The sequence below is a fragment of the Dermacentor albipictus genome, chromosome 6 (assembly GCF_038994185.2).
Source record: "Dermacentor albipictus isolate Rhodes 1998 colony chromosome 6, USDA_Dalb.pri_finalv2, whole genome shotgun sequence".
Classification (NCBI taxonomy): Eukaryota; Metazoa; Arthropoda; class Arachnida; order Ixodida; family Ixodidae; genus Dermacentor; species Dermacentor albipictus.
The window spans coordinates 60377199-60394454 of NC_091826.1; the positions used below are offsets into that span (position 1 = coordinate 60377199).

The 17256-nt window shown below is 46.1% G+C and overlaps 1 long non-coding RNA gene across 3 annotated transcripts in view; it reads right to left on the minus strand.

Moving 5' to 3' along the window:
* Nucleotides 1–351: 351 nt before the first annotated feature.
* Nucleotides 352–17256, minus strand: part of LOC139061113 (uncharacterized) — a 705274-nt gene continuing 688369 nt past the window's right edge. For all 3 annotated transcript variants that reach the window (XR_011515178.1, XR_011515177.1, XR_011515179.1), the window contains one exon: nucleotides 352–510. This is a non-coding gene — a long non-coding RNA (uncharacterized lncRNA). The remainder of the gene's footprint in view (nucleotides 511–17256) is intronic.

A 17256-nucleotide genomic window follows, 5' to 3' on the forward strand; every position in this document is an offset into this window, starting at 1 on the left:
AATCACAATTCTTATATAGTTGTATGTATTGACAGTTCTTTTATGCACTATGGGATTGTATACAGACTATTTGTTTTCGTTAATGTAATTTTTCTGTGCTGTATTTTCGCGACTGTGTTTCTTCCTTTTAGTTAGCTTGCTCATGTTTATTACACATCTCCATTCTTATTATTAACCAAGAGTCCCGTTGCAGTCTTTGACTCTGGGACCCTCGTTTTGTATATTGTCTCTCACCATTCATTGTATTGAAATAATAATAAACTGAAACTGAAAAAAAAAGAAACTCTTCACGCAGCTACCAAAACAAATGTCAGATATGCGAACAAAGCAAAGGCCATAGCAACCAAAGAGTTAAGGATTAATAGGACGTTTATTTATTACGGACGAAATAGAAAACCCAGTTTGTTTCACTTCCAAGTGCGAGTACAGGAACAGGGCTTGATGCACGCCACGTTCTTCGAGTGAGATGGTGCTGCCAAGTGCGGGTGACCATGGCGCCGAACTTGTTGGCTTCAATTTTCGGGAGACATGCAAATGTAAAGAAATAAATATAAATACATATACAAAAAAACTATAAAAGATACATTGAAATTGCACGCGGCTTACCCGTGAGCCGAACTGAGAATCAGGATTACGGTGCGTCAAATTTGGTGCCGAACAGCAACAAAGCTTTTGGAGATCACCTCGACGGCATTATTCCACTTGAGAATGAAATATGAAATATGACTATTTAGTCTTCCTTCAAAATAATTCTAATTATTTTGTTCCAGATACTCTTTCAGTAATATTTTTTTTTTCATTTGCGCCAACATTTCATTACTTATGATCGAATGTTCTTCGCAGTACTACGAAGCAACGCGACATTTCCTTTTTTTTCATTTGGACGTCTCTTAAGTTTAGGTTACTTATACTTTTGCTTCTTATCGAAGCTTGTGGTTACGCCTCCAACACCTTCTTTGTCTAAAACGAAAGTGTTTTGAAAGGGAAAGCCGGAAGTAATATGAACCCTACGTTTCGTGGTGAGGGGTGATCAAATATACAGGTAAAAGGTACCTCAGCTAGGACACACTTAATGTGGCTTCGCGAAAATAAGATACGATCAACAATTGTATTCTCAACGAAACATATACGTACCGTTGCCCTAGGCTTTCATTACGCCATTTTGTGTGCTTTTTTTATTTTTTTCCAACAGTAACCCCTTTGGTCACCATTCTACGCGAGAGTTTTTGGGCAAATAAATATCAAAAGCCAAGCCCGCCTCGGTGGCATAGTGGCTATGGTGTTGCAATGCCAAGCACGAGGCCGCGGCGACATGCACGGACACGGGCGATATGCAAAAACGCCCATGTCTCTTGCATTGGGGGCGCGTTAAATGAAACCAGTGTCTCCCGCAACGTAGTGCCTCTGAGCGTCCGCGTTTACTGAGAATTTCCAAAGCGTAGCCCTAATTCCCGCAATCTCTGCTGGAAGTGATGACTTACGACGTCATCACCCGCCATCCGGTACCCCCCCCCTCCTCCCTCCCACCTTGTAAGGCCTCGATTCCACCACCAGCAGTCATCGCCGCCACTGCCGCCCCACGTCTCATGAGCCCACGTAACGCCCCAATGAAGACGGACATTTGGCGGGCTCCCAACCACTGCTCTCTGTGCGTCCATTACGAAGAAGCGAACCACGTATAACGCCGATGCCCATACCGCGAGATGGGGCTACGAAGGCTCACTTGTCAACTGGCCGTGCCCACAGCTCGGCGAACTACCTCTTGTGATCACCGATAGCATCAACGCGACTTCGTGCGGACCCCAATGATCTTTCCATTCACCATCGCCAGGCCCAACGAGTGGCTGGTTTGTTAGCCTTTAACCGGAAAACTGAAAGCAGCAAGTGATGGAGATGCGGTTGCTCTTCGTCGAAATACCGAAGATCCTCCGCCACCGACGGCGACGTCGTAAGAACTATCTCGACGAAGCAGCAAGAACACGCCGCCACCCAGACAAAGACTGGAAGCAAAAAGAAATGCTGCTGGCAGAAGTCTTGACCACCAGACATAACTAGAACGGGTAAACGCTACGCAGCCGTTATCAGACGCCCCCAACAAACTGCAAAGCAAGGCCAATAGCCACCAGCTTCGATGTCCTTATCGACGGTCACAACGTCACCACTCCAGTTCATACCGGAGCCGACTAAACGGTCGCCAGTGAACGCTTCTCCGCCAAATTTAGGACAGTAAAGATTGCTTGGGAAGTTCCTTAAATTTGGACAGCTGAAGGACACTTCATAACGCGTACCGGAATCTGCATGGCAAGAGAGAGAGAGAGAGAAAGCAAGGGTAGGGAAGGCAGGGAGGTCAACCAGAACAGCATCCGGTTTGCTACCCTACACTGGGGGTGAGGGAAAGGGGAATAGAAAGAGGAAGAAAGGGAGAGAGTCAGCACTGAGTACATGTGGGAGGGACACCTTATACAATGACACTATAAGCGGTCTCTTAAGCCCGTGCACTTTAAGTACCGCACTAGTGCACGAATCGCTGTTCGAGCCAGTGACGGTTGTGGCCACGGTCCGAGTATCTTTGACTCGGTGAATGGTCTCGAGTCTAGTCTGTGTAAAGTTGCCCGCAGAGAGAGGCGTTGGACATCGTAGCGAGGGCAGGTACACAATACATGCTCGATGGACTCCTCGCACCCACAGGAGTCGCACATCGGGCTCTCGGCCATTCCCATACGGTAGGAGTATGCGTTCGTGAACGCCACTCCCAACCACAAGCGACACAACAAGGTTGCTTCACCGCGGGAAAGGCTAGGTGGCAGTTGTAGCCGTAGCGTGGGGTCCAGTTGACGTAATCTGCAATTGAAGCCACTTGATGTCCAGAGATCTTGGGACTTCTTGCGCGCAAGTAGGCGAAGTTCTCTGGCAGCGTCCGACCTCGCCAAAGGTGTTGGACGCGTCTTTGTATCTTCGTGGGCACACCGGGCAGCCTTGTCAGCTAGGTGGTTGCCGACGATGCCACAGTGAGCAGGAATCCACTGAAATACAATGTGGTGTCCTCTTTCCAGAGCATGGTGGTGCAGTTCCCTGATTTCAGATGTCATTTGCTCGTACGTTCTGTGACGTAACGCGGACTTGATGCTATGAAGGGCTGCCTTAGAGTCACAAAATACGACCCACTTCTCTGTTGGCTCTTCGGTGATGTACATCATAGCGGCATGGAGAGCTGCAAGTTCTGCCGATGTAGATGTAGTCGTGTGCGACAGTTTGAAATTAACTGTAACGTTCTTGGCTGGAACGACGAATGCGGCAGTTGAGCTGGTAGGTGAGGTTGAACCATCGGTATATATGTGTATGCGGTCATGATACGTCTGGTGCAGTAATAGGAGTGTAAGTTGCTTCAGAGCCGGCGATGGATGATTGGACTTTTTTGTAATTCCAGGAATATCAAAATTCACTTGAGGCTGTCGCAGGCACCACAGGGGGGAGGAAGGCTTCGCCGCCGGTGTAAAACTTGCTGGTATGTACTCTTGATGAGCGTTAATCACTCGTGAAAAGGTCGCTTGAGGTCTCTCGGCTGGTAGGGAGGCCAAATGATGGTCGGGGATCCTTGACAGATGGCGAATGTGTGCTCTGAGAGAGTCGACAGCTACTTGTGTCTGGATGGTATGGTCTCCTGCGATGGCAATTGTTGCTGCTGTTGACGTGCACCGAGGCAGCCCCAAACACGTGCGTAGGGCTTGACCTTGTATGCTCTCCAAGGTGCGAAAGTTCGTCTTGCATGCATTTGACAACACTGGTAGGCTGTAACGTAGGAGTCCGAGAAACAAAACCCTGTACAGCTGCAACATAGAGTGGACTGGTGTACCCCAGTTTTTCCCGCATAGAAATTTGAAGACCTGAGCAATGGCGACTAGCTTCTTCTTCAGATAGACGCAGTGAGGGCTCCACGAGAGGTTGCGGTCAATGATGACGCCCAGAAAGCGATGTGTCTTAACATAGAATACAGCTTGTCCATTGATGGTAACAGGATACGATGACATTTGTTTCCGCGTAAAACCAAGTAATGCGCACTTCTCAGTAGACACACTGAGGCCTTGTTCTCGGAGATAAGAAGCCGTCATGGTTGCCGCCCGCTGAAGCCTGGCTCTTAGCTGAGGGCGAGTCACCGCAGAGGCCCAGATGCAAATGTCGTCGGCGTATATTGAGACATGTACTGTCTGCGGTAGGTAATCCGCTAGTCCTACGAGGACGAGGTTGAACAAAATAGGGCTCAACACTCCACCTTGCGGCACACCACGGCAGATGTAATGGTCTGAAGTTGGGCCGTCTTCGGTCTGTAAGAAAAAACGCCTTTCAGTCAAATAGTCTTGAATCCATTGATACATCCGGCCACCAACTCCAACAGCCTCAAGTGAGTTTAGTACGGCCTCATGGGCGACGTTATCGTAGGCTCCTTTTATATCCAGAAAAAGTGCCGCAGACAGGCGCTTGAGGCTTTTTTGACTTTGGACCCATGTTACGATGTCAATGACGTTGTCTATGGACGTGCGACCTCGACGGAAGCCTGTCATGGCGTTCGGATAGATCTTGAATCGTTCTAGGTACCATTCCAATCGGGCAAGAATCATTCTTTCCATCACTTTGCCGACGCAGCTCGAAAGCGCAATCGGACGATATGATGAGATCTCAAGCAGTGACTTTCCAGGTTTCAGAATGGGGATCAAGCGGCTCGATTTCCATTGTTTAGGAACGGCGCCGTTCTGCCAAGACTCATTGTAGTAGTTGAGAAGCTCATCACGTGCCTCATGTCCAAGGTGGCATAGGGCAGCATACGTGATGCCATCAGGTCCTGGTAACGAAGAACGCCTGCAAGTCGCCAACGCAGCATCGAGCTCTTCGAATGAAAAGAGCACGTTGATTTCTGGTACACGTGCCTCAGGGATGTCATTCAATGCTGCGTCAGTAATGATGGCCACGGACCCAGCAATCCGTGCGCAGAACTCTTCAGCCAATTGAAGTTCCGAGCGAAGTTGGTAGAGGGCCAGAGCAGCGAAGGGCTTCCTTTGATGCGGAGATGAGCGAAGACCCCTAACCGTTCTCCATATGTGCGAGAGCGATTTTCGGGGATCAAGCGACTGACAGAATGTTTTCCATCGCTTATCTTCCAATTTATCCATGCGACGCTGGATTTTCTTTTGTATGCGTCGTGAAGCCCTCAGATCCAAGACGGACTTCGTGCGCCGATACCTCCGCTCCGCCTGTCGGCGTGCCGCACGCAGCCTATCCAGTTCCACGTCCAAGTCTGTTCGCCTTGTTGACCTTGTAAGCGAGCACATGGACATTTTCAATGCCTCTGCGATTGTTTCTTCGATAGTGTGTGAGAGGCCTTCCCGACAAGTGTCATCCATATCCTTCTTAAATTTTGTACAATCAACTGTACGCAACACAGTAGAGGAGCGTTGCTCAATTCCTCTAATATTTATGTATGTTGGAATATGGTCGCTTCCATGTGTTTCTACGTCTGTAAACCATTGGACGCTCGAGGCAAAGCGCCGTGACACCAAAGTCAAGTCCAAGCAGCTACTGTAGTTCGTGCCTCGCAGAAATGTAGGGCTGCCGTCATTTACACAGCACAAATCATGGTCGGCAGCAAAGGAGGCAAGGCTCCTGCCTTTGGAGTCCATTTTAGTGCTTCCCCATAGCTGGTGATGCGCGTTGAAGTCACCTGTGATAACCCAGGGACCATTGTTCATTAGTAAGATTTTCTTAAGTCGTTCGCCGTCAAAGTGACCCGCTGGGGATATGTAGGCACCAATTAGTGTAAATGATACATTCTTCTTTTGGACATTTAGGCAGACGTATTGGTTGTCGTCATGAGGCTCTATTGCGTTAGCGACATATGTGAAGTCCGTGCGGATGTAGATGATCACTTTCGTGCTCGCACCGCATGTGGACGAGACGAAAGATTCATAACCGGACAGTCTGAGTGGAGTTGATGTATTTGGTTCGCAAATGACCAGTATGGGGAAGCGATTTGTGAAAATGAATTGGCGAAAGTCTGATATACGGGTCCTTAGACCCCTGGCATTCCATTGAAAGATCGACGCACTTTTAAGTTCAGTGCGGAAGGGGACTATTGGTCGAGCCATGGTGCTTAAACGATGCTAGCAAGCACTGGATTTAGTGCATCCAGTATTTGCAGAGCGCTTCGAGCTGCTGGTGTTTGCAGCTTGTTCAGTATAATGCGCATTGTATTAATTAGCGATTGCAGCATATCAGCCACCTGCCTGTCTTGGTCGCACACATCGCCGACAGTAGACGTCGGGGGTTGTCCAGCGAAAGTTTGCTGTGATTCTGTTGGTGAATGTAGTCGTTTTGGTAGAGCCGGCCAAGATTCGGCAGATGTGGCCTTCTCAGTGGACTTGCTCTTCGCGGTCCTTTCCACATTGTCTGGCCTAGGCGGTGGAGGAGGAGGTGGTGTTGTAGGAAGTGGCATGCGCCTTCCTTGAGAAGCCTGTCTTGAGGAGCGCCGGTGACGTGAACGTCGCTTCCTGATTTTTTCGGCGGCTTCGCGATGAGATGAATGATCTCTCGCCATCTCTTTCAAGATGGCCATTTCCTTCTTAATATGTGGGCATTTCTTCGATGAAGCTTCATGTGATCCTCCGCAGTTTGAACACTTCACCACAGTCGCGCCACATTTATCTGCAGCGTGGGGCTCTCCGCAGCGGGGGCATGCTGCCTGATTTTCGCAGACGCTGCTCACGTGTCCCAGTTTCATGCATTTGCGGCACTGGAGAGGTTTCGCAATGAAAGGCCGCACTGCATGTCTGAAGTGTCCAACCTTGACATGCGACGGTATATGTTTGCCCTTGAATGCTATTTTCACGCAGCGTGAACTGCCTAGCCGCTTAACATCAACGATGACCTCATCATTGGCTGGCTTGATAAGAATCGGCAAGTCGTTATTAAGGATGGCGACGTCTACGTCGTAGATAACGCCGGTGACTACGTCAGATCCCAGAGGGATGAAAGAGCGCACCTGAATGCCATCGAGGTCCGTTACGCTGCGTAGAGTGGTCAAAGCAGCCGCATGCTGGACATCAACCGCCAGAAGATTTTTTCGGGTGTTCACTCGAATGTCCGATATTTCATTTGGCACCAAGGCTTCCAGTGACATCGACACAGATTGCCTGTTAAGTAGCTTCATGTTGACGTTGGGAAGCAGGGGCACAAAGATGATGGTATTGGCGTCCGGCCTCTGTGTCTGTCTCACTGTTTGCGTGCTTCACGATGAGGACGTCCTGGTGTTCCGTCGCTTCGCTCTGCGGCTCTGTACAAGCTGGAAGTCGTCATCGGAAGTGTCCTCACTGCTGAGAGAGTAGACATGGGTGTCCTCGCTGTCGGTGTCGCTCTGCTGACCGATCCGCTTCCTGGAGGCGGCCGCCGCTGACGCCGCCGTCGCCGGCAGACGTGCGGGGTCGTCCACTTCCATTGCGACTGAGCAGGGAGCGAGGACCAGCCGATGAACTTACGTTTTCACAGAAATAACCCGGAGCTAGAAAGAACAGCGCTGTATCAAAAAGAGCTGTATCATGGCAAGAGTAACAGTTAATGACCGGACTTTACAAACGCTGAAACCTTCATTGTCCTTCAAGAATGCTCAGGGGACTTAATTGACAGCATGTACTTACTAAACAAACACTCCACAGTCACCAAGCTCAAGTACAAGTCCATAACGTTGTCCTCACATCAGAAAATACTGCCGGAGAGGACACTCACATGTCGTGCTTTAAGTGTACTTGAAGGTCAAGTCAGTACACCGCATGATTTCGATCGGCGCAGAAGTAGCCGGAGACATGGAAGCTACCGTCGAAAACGACCAACACGTGCTGCTCCATCATGAAATCGGCGTCGCAAGCGGTATCGTTCAGTTGAACGGAACAGTATGTACTCATGTCGAACTTTAGCAGTATTGTTGATCTTACTTGCTCTCTATACTGAAGGCCATTTTTGTTCTTGTTAATCTTGGTCTGCTCGTAATGATATTATTTGTAATGTTACCGGCTGGCATTCTGAATCACTTCCCGCAAAAGCCTGTCATCACATCGGTCTCAAGCGCCTTCCATAATATTTACCTTACTTTTCCGTCTCCTGCATTGTATAACTTTCTTATGCACTTTCCCCCCTTCTGGCTGCAGCTATCAATGTGGTAGCATTCTTAGGACACTTCATGCACCTTTCGGTGGCTACCTGCGCATGCATGTTTGTATCTACGTTTGTACCTAAACGCGTTCTCACCTACCTAGCGCATCAGACTGCTGCGCTGAGGTAACGGGCTTTGAGGCAAGCTATTACATCAACTTAAGCCACAGAGTAGGTGCCAATGCGTACATACGTGCCTTTCTTCAACGAAGGCATTTCACGCCCACGCAAGTCACTGTAGATGCTGGACTGGGCAGGCCCCCCTGTTCGAAGGAACTCTGGCGCCGACTAGGAGTAGTGGGTATGGGTCACTCGGCCTGTGCTGGTCTTTGACATCTTTGAACATCTTCGATGAACATCTATTATGTCAACTTGGGTCACGTGGCATGTGCCAGAAGGTATGTGCTGCTCTTGCGTTAAAGTGAGTACTTGTGTAATTTGGGTAAGTACTTGAATTAAAGTCAGTACTTGGTTAACTAGGTATGTGTCACCATGAAGGTGCCGCCCTATAATGACGTAAAAGATCCCTGAAAATTCTCCTATGCTGAGCGGAGTGGAACTCACGTCACAAACGTTCCTCAAGGACAGCAACCCGTTGCATTAGCAGGCTGTGCCACAAGTGCACTGAGTATGCCGGTTTTCAACGAAATCCTATCACGCCGACGCTTTAGCGACCTGCGTAACGAATGCAATGGGATCGTGCCGCTCTTCAACGAAGGCCTCACAACCTTGAGTCACTGAGTATGTGCCCACTGAGTGTGCGGCAAGCGTGAGAAAATTCTCAGCGTTAGCAGGCACCGGCGCGCCACGCTTCCCATCTCGGAGGTCATGGGTGCACTTCTTGGCATTGCCACCAGATGGCGCAGCGCCTTCAGAAAGAAGCGTGATAATGGAGCCCGGTTGTCGCGCAACAAGTTTCCCAGCTTTCGCACGCACCGGTGCGCGATGCATTTCGGACGTTACCCCATGGTTCGCGGCGGCGGAGCGAGATGGCGCCGAGTGTTCTTAGGCAAGCGCGAAAAAAGGACTTTCACTGCCGTGCACGCCGCATACATCACTCGTTTCGACGGTGCCAATAGGTTGTGCGGCCATTGAATGGTAAACGCGTTACTGTCGACAGTTATCGTGAGCTGGCTTCTGCCGGCTTTTTTTGTAATACAAAGATATACTAATTCTTATGCTAACGTTACTGTGGCATAACGTCTGCTTTTAAGATTGTCTTAATCATATATATTATTGGTACTTACACCAGCACGTGTTCTGCTTATTTCAGGTCACACAGACGCAATATGGCTCTGACAGATGCGTGAGAAACAAATTACTCAATGCTTTTCATAAATGTCAGTATTCACTGAACTTATTAGCAATGCATGCTTTACAATAGTTATTTTTGTTCTTTTTCACTACAGCAGCCCTTGAGTTGCCGCTGTCTCATACATCATCTGAGCTGCTATTAAATATGAATTAGAAGCTGAGAGGGAAAATTTTCCAAGCCAGGAAAGGTCGCGACGTCGTCATGAGGGTATTTAATTACGCTGAGCAATGTTTCGTTTTCACTAAGCGCCCCTTCTTGCCTTCATTTCATGTCTATTATTCTTGCATGCTTTATGGAACTTTCTCCTACAACGAAGTTGCAACTGTTCATTGATCAAATATTTCTATTCATTCTTTGTAAGAGAGCATTTTCAGCTTTTGATGGTCAAAATAGTTTTGCAAAACAAGGCATATAATTAAGGCACCATTTCCGAACTCTTCATTCATCAAGCAGAAACATTAGTTTCACTATTAAGCTTCAGGAGCAAGAAATGCGACGTATATTTTCGAAAAGAGGCATAGAAGCAGGAGATCCATTTGGTCACTAATTAGGCGCAAATATAAGATAAAAATTAAAGGAAGAGAATGATTAATTACGTTTTTTAGCATACTGTGTTATCAGAACTGGGTCGCTAGCTGCGTTGTGATTATTCCCTCAAGGAGATAAAGTCTTCATTCGTGAGCGGGGTGTGTAACAGCAGCAACAAAGGTTGTTTGTTGCTTTTGTTGAGTGTTCTATTTTTAGCCAGTTTCTTAGAAGAGGAGACTCTTACATGGAGCGATATTTAATGAAAACTTTTCAAGATATGTTGCATCACTATTTTAATTTGTGTTCTACAATATCAACACTCCATTCTTGTACAGCTAAGCCGTTAAAAGAGGAATCTTTTTTATCGTAATATCTGTCCATGGGCCAGCGAACAATTGATCTTGTATTCGAAAGTGGATGTCACGAAAAAATTACAATTTAGGAAATCATTACAATTTGATAGCTTGAGTAAAACGTGTGCGATAATGTGGCGTTGTTGTGCGCTGCCTGTTTTTAATTTAGATATCTAACCTAAACACATCTTATTGCCTACCCAAAGAAGACAGGCGTTCGCAAGAACATTGAGGCTTTACGTGTGTTATAGAGTGGACGTGCAGGTGAACGAAACACCTTTGAAGTAAGCTTTTTTTTCTTTACACTGATAGGACCCCTCCTCAGAACTGTTTCACCGCTCACACACGGTACGGTGCAGCAACCTTTACGCGTTTCCCGTAAACAACACACAAAAGCACATGGCGCAGCGCTGTTCAATTGAAAGTGGCTACATGTTTATTATCAGTGCACCTGATGAAATTGCGTCGCTTGTAGATGTAAAGTTGTTTATTTGAAGCATTAAAATTGCTACAAAAGGACCATTTTGTTTTGTGAAGATTTGCGTTCAAGAGCTGAGCACGAGATTACCCCCAACACCGATAGGCCCATAAAGGAGTTCCTATATCTCTCTTCGACAAGGGACTTTCACTGAAAAGGAGATGCTCCTTTGTGTTATTGCTCCTGCTAGTGAACAACTTTCCGGTAGAGGTTCTCTAACCAAAGGCCTTTGGAGTGCCGGTGCCACGGGCATGGCAATAGTAGAACAACGAGTGTCGCCGGAGTCGACATGTCGACAAGGCCAGGCCGCCATTATTCTGTTCAACGACACAAAATGACGCCCCAAATGGACCAGCAGTCAATGATATTGAATTTCGACAAAGGTAGCTGTCTTCGTTAGTGCGGAAACTTCTTTATTTGCACTCTTAATCTCCTTCCGCACAAGTTCTCTTAATAAGTGAGGCATTTATGCAAACATGTTCTGACCAGTGGAACGACTGCAGAGCAAGGCTGAGATGTTCAATTTACATTAGTGGAGTTTACGTGCAACGATAGTAAGAGTTATCAAGTTATTAAGCGATAATAGGAGACATAAGAAGCTCGACCAAAGAATAAGCCGACATTCAATGCTTTTTGGTATGCTTAAGTTCCACTTATGAAGTATATCATTTTTACAGTTATGGTCAAGTTTCTCAGGGCAACTTATCTCGAACAAGAACAAGAGCCTAGAAGAGCTCACAAAAGCTATATGCATGCTTTCGTGGTGGCCTGAGGGAACAAACTCATGACCACAATTTACATTTGGGGAAAATTGGGCGCATCGGGGGCGGTGATATGGGGATAGATGTTGAAGCACCTCGATTAATTAGGTGCCAAATTAAGATTACAATTAATACACTATAGCTTACAATAAATGTTATTTACTAGTGATTGATTGAGACACGTAGAGTTTATGTCCTGTCTATGGGAATACCATGTGTGGCAGAGACATTACATTTGGAGAGTGTTGTGGGCGTGTCATGACGCTCACCGATAAGTTGCAGCCCAAACATTATTTACTGACTTTAGAGGGCTTGAGAAAATACAAATTTTCTCCCTTTTAGAGGCGTAAGACTAAGCGCATAATTTGCTTGCTCGGTACCTCGGTACCTTGAGTAAAGTAAACGAGGCACCGAGAGTCTATTTGAATAGGATGAGAGGCAACATACGGGCGATATACTGACAAAATTGCAACTATGTTGATTAATCCAGCGGCTGTAAAATTTTTTTTCCATCCTTCGAGAGATCTACAAGTGCTTTTCTTTTCAAGGCGATCAGAATGTTTGTCCGATGTTTTAAAAGAACTCGTAGGATTCCAGGGCTTACATTTGGAAGACATATATTGACTTGTTACCGCTTATGATCAACGATACTAAAGGAATTGTGAATTACTAACTTACGAAAGTTGTAAACAAAATATTGAAAGAAAAATGCGGATCCATAGCGTTTTGCGAATTGCTTCAGGCGTAGCTTTCTTTTCTGTTTGCCAGGAACATTAAAGTTATTGATATAACATTTGTACATAGAACGTAAATGTAGAGCGTCATCCTCAACGCAAGCGTCAGGCGTTCCAACTCAACAAACACGGCCGACCGAGTCTACCGCATGTGCGTACTTGAAACATAGGCGAACGCGCCCTTCAGTAACTGTTTCCCAAAGTACTGTTTCCCAAACTATGAACGCTGTGCTGGTTTAGGCTTGCCAGGAAGATTACGCTGGCGTTCCGAACTATGCTGGCTCGTATACGTCAATCGCACAGACAACAAATACTGTGCGCATATTAAAGCGAAGCTTTTTTTGCGAACACTCCTAAATTTTGGTGGCCGTGGCTGCTGGGTGGTGTTGCTGTTTCGCCGAATAGCTCACAAAAGAAATGAATTATGCACCCCCTATGCTAGAATCGAAATTCAGTTTCTACGCACATGGGCCCAATGCTTTAATATACTAGGCCACCGTCGTGAGCATACTTCTATCGCGACTAAGCCAACTAGAGCTTGGAGATAACCGTCGCATTGGTCACATTGCGTATCGCGAGTCCAAGATAACACATGCACGCGTACCAGCTTCATTCGTGCCAAGGACGCAGGAGCGAAATGGGCAAATTTATAGCACTTCATTAGTCGCCTCACGAAAGCAAATTCACTTCACATAGATTCCAAGATGTTCGTTGGACATGCCCAATTTCTTTTAAACCACGTAATACGTACTTTTTTGTTTCTCACGTCGTATTTTACCGGCTACACCTTACAGGTAAGCTAGGACTTTGCGCGACAACGCGGGTGAAAGGGCGACGGAGTGATAAACATCAGGCGTCAATCAATGAGGAACCCGCACCACAGCTTGTGCGGCCACTATTGGCTATTCCAATTTACTCGTGCTCGGAATAGCCTACAGCGGAACCTGCAATAATTGCTGTTAGCCCGCTGTGCCACTGCTTCATGCTTAGACGCGACACTGTTCTCTCTGCGCTAGTACCAGCCACTTAGAGGAGAAACTACTCTGAAAAAAAAAAATACAGGAAATTCTAACGAACGAACCCCGGTTGATTGCGATGGATGCGATATATATGTTTCCAGTGTGCCTTATGGGTGGCACACTCCCCCTACCACCATGCCTTACCGATGTGCAAGAACGAGCCGGTACTTCGAGCGCCACTTCCTCAACGATATATTTGAAATGAAGCTCTTAAAAAAAAAAAACTAAAGCAGTGTTGTTCTTGTCAGTGTGCCGTCACCTCCTCCCGTGGAAGAGGGGATGGCACCTCCGCCCGTGGAGCATGGTCCTTGGCCGGAAAGGTGGGCTTGTGCAATTATCCCGCTAAGGCGCTCCAGAACGTTGCGGTCCCAAGCGGTGAAGTGGAAGAGGTTCGAGGAGAAGGAACAAAGCGAAAAGGTAACATTGAGTACGAGAATGCAAAGTATGTAAAGCAAGTGGCGTGATTTCTGTCGTGTCTGAAAGTGAAAAAATGGGCGACATTCAATCAGTCAATATTAGGCAGAGCTCGAAAAGCTTTAGATGCATGACATGAAGCACTTGAAGAAAGAAAAAAAAACATTTTTTAGGACGCAGCTCTTAAGTGCCCGTTCTTTCGTTGAGCGTCGGTGGGCCTTCGCAGTGGCGTTACACTCTTACCACGGTACCTTTTATGGTAACCTTTAATCACGAGTAACTTATAAAATAAAGGTTACATGCGAAATATGTTGATGTTTTAATTAAATGTTGTTACGTATATACATATCTATAGGTTACAAGAGTCAAAATTGACGGATTTAGAGGTTAATTCAGCGCAAAGCGCCTTGTAACCTTTAGATTTTAACCTCTAAAGAACACTGCAGCGCATCAGTGAGGAGACCTACATCATGGATTGGACGTTTGCTGATAAATGTATCCTAATGTGTTCGTGTTCGGCATTTATGATCTGGTTATTACAAACGTAGGACTTCGGCAGTTCGGGTTGTATTCGGTCTTAATTTCTGTCAGCCAAGCAGTTACATTTTTCACGATTTAAAACCAACAAATAAATCTAGCACGATCGCACTTGCAAGTTCATCTGCACGCTGTTCTTTGGCGACCCTCCATACTTGGTGCACAGCCTTATTTGAAGTATCAGCAACGAAGACTGTGTCATCGAATGATGTGGCGTGCACTGCCTGCGGAAACCCAGCAGTCGAACGTGACGGAGGCCCCCCTGCTCTCGCACGCACTCTAGCCACCATGAGACAGGCATGGAACATCGGTATCTCAACACGAGAAACAAAAGCGGGCGAGTTTCTTTAGAAAAAATGAATATTTTTTAACAAATTTCAAGTACGAGGCGAGAAAGAACAGTAGAATAAAAGCACACGAACGCGGTGGATCTTTCAGTAAAAGGTTGTTGAAAACATTGGATGGTTCTATCACATATCAATATAATTCAGCTTGTCTACTAAAATGTCCTTGTGCAGAACCTTTCAGTTGTCTGCATACATTTTCTGCCTTTAACCGGTTTCGTTTCATTCCCTGCACTGCCTTGATGCTGTCAACCAAAAAGTTTCCATGCTTCAACCATAACCGCTCAAGATGAGGTTAATAGTTAGTGTGCAAGAAGCGCGTGCCTAAGAAAACCATGCCGACACGCGGTACCAGCTAGGCAGCGTGCGTACATAAGTATAAACGTGCGGCGAGGGAGCTGGGGATGCGGTACGTGCTAGGCGACCGGCGTAACTGCTTTGAAATAAACAACCTACATGTCGGCGAACCATTCTGCATTGCACTTAGGATGTTTTCTAATAAAACTTGTGGCAACTGATTCTACTGCCAGCTTTCTTTGGGCATTATATATAAGCTGTGCCGAAGATTGGCACTACAACGACCGCAAATTTAAGTTACAGCAGACACGAAACGCGCCGAACGTTCAGTGAAATCAACAGGATGCCGCTACACTCACATAAAAGCGAGCGCCGTCCGGTAACCGAGCGAACGGGCACAGGCGAAAGAACAAGTAGTAGTTATTGTTGCAAAAATACTTTGGTTTGGGCTAGTTGATTCACCTTGGCGGTTTTCGTTAAAAAAGAGCGCCCTAATGACGAGGACGAAAGGAACACATACGACGTGCGCCAGTCCTGTCGTACCTGTTTTTGTAACATTCGTCTTCAGCACGTTTTTTTTATTTTTAATGAAAACGCTCAGTTTTACTGCTACGGCATTTATGGAGAAAATTTTTTTTTACCGAATTGGTAAAACACGATAAAACACGTTGCTGCGCTAGTCAGTGCACGAATAATTAACAGGATTGTGGTGCCGCGAAAGAAAAGCAAGAGCCAAGAGAAGGAACATACTGCCCCTGGCTATGTTTTTCTGCCGTCCCTTGCCATTTGCTGCGCTGCAACTCTGATGAAACACAAGTGGCTTCGTTTCTGCATGGTGATGACGAGTACTTTTTTTTTCGCGTTAGTAAAGCAAAGAGAAATCTGCATTGCACCACTATTGTAGGACTACTCTGGCAAGTACCGACAACGCTTACTTCTTAAGAGCGATGAGAGCAAAGCAATTCGAAAGTATACGTGCCCGCCCGCGGTGGAATGAATTCGCAAAACAAAACAACAAAACACACACATGCAAGGCAATGTTGGAATCCAAATGACTCAAACCTTGTTAGAGTTAACCAGGTGGCAGCAGTAGCGGACGGCACGGGGACTGCCTTTACGTTTGTTGCTCTTAGCTGTCTCGGTCACGAGAACGAAGTCGACGTATGATTCTGCTAGGGGGAATAATGCTGGTGAGAAGTGCATATACACACAGATGTACGACACATATATGAGTACAGTCACGGGAGAAGTTTAGCCTGGGGACAACTCCAATTTTCCTATTCTAATACACGTAAAACTCATTATTCCATTCATGAGAAAGGCGCTGCGCCGATTTGAATCAAGTTTGCTACGTTTGAAATACAACGTTAAACGCTAATAACTGTAAGAAAACGAATTTTAATTTAAAAACTGGAATGCTTTACGTAGATTATAGAAAATACGTCCGTTGAAAAAGAAGGAAAGACGTACGAGATTCGCAAATTCATAAGGGTACATTAAAAATAGACATCGCAGTTTTGTATGCTGCATCTATTAGAACACCTATAGCAGAGAAATGTAATAAGGTGGCAGCAGTAGCGGACGGCATGAGGACTGCCTTTTCGTTTGTTGCTCTTAGCTGTCTCGGTCACGAGAACGAAGTCGACGTATGATGCTGGTTGGGGGAATAATGCTGGTGCGAGGTGCATATACGCACAGATGTACAGCACATATAAAAGTACATTCACGAGAAAAGTTTGCCTGGGGACAACTCCAATTTTCCTATTCTAATGTGTGTAAAACTCATTATTGCATTCATGAGAAAGGTGCCGCACCGATTTGAATAAAGTTTGCTGCGTTTGAGATACAACGTTAAATTTTAATAACTGTAAGAAACCCAGTTTTAATTTAGAAGCTGGCATGCTTTACGTAGACTAGAGGAAATACGTCCGTTTAAAAAGAAAGAAGGACGCATGAGATTTACATATTTGTATGGGTGCATTAAAAATAGAAGTCGCAGTTTTGTAAGCTGCATCTCTTGGAACACCTATAGCAGAGGAATGTAATGTATGAGTGTGCAGATGCATATGAAATAGTTACATCATTTACAAGGACTTTAATAAAAGGTATGCGGACAAATTAGTCACATATTCAAGAGCTGTGAATTATACTTAAATTTTATCTCTGTCAGGTTTAGTATTAGGTGCACATTATAAAAATCGCAAATACCACTCTTGCTACATTAGATAGTTTACAAATTGGTACTTGAGTTGTCTTTCGGGCAATTTTTTATGAATGAAGGGA